Consider the following 2,493-nt stretch of genomic DNA (forward strand, 5'->3'; position numbering starts at 1 on the left):
CATGATTCGGGGACAATGAAAGCTTGGTCGAATCACCGAAGTGTACCCGGGAGAAGACAATCGAGTGTGAAACGTCCAAATCAAAACTGCGAACAAGTTGTTCAGTAGACCTGTAAATAAGATAGTAGTCATATGTCCTGTAGAAGGGTATGAGTAATTTGAACTGTAGATCAATTATCAGTACTGTATGGGTAGAGATGCGAGAGTGACGTCGCATCGTGGGGGGGGAGGATGTTTCGAGCGAAACTAGGATCTCACACCGAGGTGGCACTGGTGCTGTTTTAAGGCACAATCCGGGGAACAAGAATGGGCTCGAAGCTAATGATTTGTTCCATTTGAGCCCGTGTGCCATTGTGTTAAGATGTTAGGTGAGTTGTATCGATTTGTTCAATATGTATGTTCAGTTTAGTGAATTACAGCACTTGTAATGCTGCTGTCGATAGACCACATGTAAATAACCTATACTAAGCCATTCAAGGTCAAGGCTTACCGTGAAGCACACTGCATTATTATAGCTAGAATTTGACTGTAATGTGATACTGCAAGTTGCAGTTGAGAGTTAGTGTGGAATTTAACCAATTTATCTGGATTTAGTCAATGTTATGTGGAGGAATTGTAGTTTAGGAGATTCAGGTAATTTAAAAGAATCTTGTTTTACTGGTTCGTCTCTTAATTTTCTTCTCTTCCATCTCACCTCAGGTAGGAGCGACAGTAAATATACAAACTATACAATAATAGCTCAATAATACAAATAAATAACAATATCAATAAACATAATAACAATAACTTAATTAAATACAACTAATTAATAATTTGCACTCAGCATGTCCCACCTTCTCGGTGCGCAGGCTGTGCACCAGAGCGTGCCGCAGCTCCAGCCTTAGTTCAGTATTTTTATTTTCTTCTTCTTCTACCTTCTGCTTTAGACAGGCAATGGTTTCGCGGTCTTCTTCCGCCTTTGTCTCAGCCTGTCGTTGCAGTTTTACACATTTGGCACGTTCGACTGCCATTGTGCGCTTTTCTTGCTTTAACAGCTCTTCCAGCTTTGTTATCCTCTTCTTGGAATGCTGTTGCGAACTCCATTTCTTTAATTTTTTGTTTAAGGACAACATTTTCTTGCTTGAGTTTGAAGCTGAGTTGAAGCTGATGGAGAAGGAGGAGGGGGAGAAGCTGGTGGAAAAGGAGGAAGGGGAGAAGGGAGAAGTTGGTGGAGAAGGAGGAGGGGAGAAGCTGGTGGAGAAGGAGAAGAGGGAGAAGGGAGAAGATGGTGGAGGAGGGGGAGAAGATAGTGGAGGAGGGGGAGAAGGAGAGGGGTACACCAGTACACCCCCAGTTGTATTCTGGTGTTCAAAGCATCTGTAGACCCGGGATGTACGCTTGTAGTGGTAACTCGTAGATAGTAGACGTAACGATGATGTAAACGGTAAACAACTGATAGCTTTATTCTAAGCACGAACGGTGACAGTGTACACGTGCCAACTCGTAGGCGAGGTCTCTCCTGAACTCCCTCAGACCCTCCTTTTTATCTCTCTCTCTCGACCTCGCTACCGCGTTGGAGGCCGTCGAACCCTGTCCGTGCCGCCACCGCCTGTCATTAGGGTTCTCCCTTAACGACATCTGTCGGGCACGTACGGGGTGGCCTCTGTCATTGACCGCCTTGCGACAATGCTAGTTTATTTATGACCCGTAGGCATGTGGTTGGTGGTCAGCAGAGCCGGCCCTCGCCCTTCTCGTTAATCACCTGTGCGGTGTGTGAAATATCAGTTTCTAGTTATCCCACGGTGTTACATTTCACCCCGCCCTAAACAAGAAGTCGATTTTTATCGGCTTCAAACCAGTCTCCTGACTGGAGAAACTGATTAAAAAAATTTTGCCGAAAAATTGCAACCGTTTAAATGTATAAGCTTACTCTAGTGTTCCTTGTACCCGCCACCGCGTAACATGTCAACTAATACCATACAATTCATTTCAATACAATTCAATACATTTCAACTCGATTAGACTCAATGATAACATAATACCAAATACCCGTGTATAATATCATTCCGTAATACTGGCGTCGTCCCGTCACCAATCGCGTGATATACCGTGCATGACAATTTCAAACTTTACGATTATATCGTACGTCAAACCGTCACCAATCGCGTATCGCGTAATATATACTGCACAACGGTTAAAAAAAATGGCCTATACTACTAATAGACACGTACAAACGTTATAATTCGCGTGCGAAGTTATTATAGATTCTGGTTATAATGTTATTTTAACTGCGTGGAGCAAAACTCACAATGCGTATAGAAAAGTGAAAATTCGCGCAAAGGTTATAAATTTCATGTAAAAATTCTATCGACGTGAGAACCACATGCGAGAGAAAAAAAATGATAGTGAGAGGATTTTTAGAAAACAGTTTACATGAGATATATTTTATATTGTAATTTAAAAAAATGGGAAAATACCTGTTTGTTTATTTCGTTATTCCTGCCAGAACCCGTT

This window comes from Priapulus caudatus, unplaced genomic scaffold, assembly GCF_000485595.1.
Source record: "Priapulus caudatus unplaced genomic scaffold, Priapulus_caudatus-5.0.1 Scaffold164, whole genome shotgun sequence".
Lineage (NCBI taxonomy): Eukaryota > Metazoa > Priapulida > Priapulimorpha > Priapulimorphida > Priapulidae > Priapulus > Priapulus caudatus.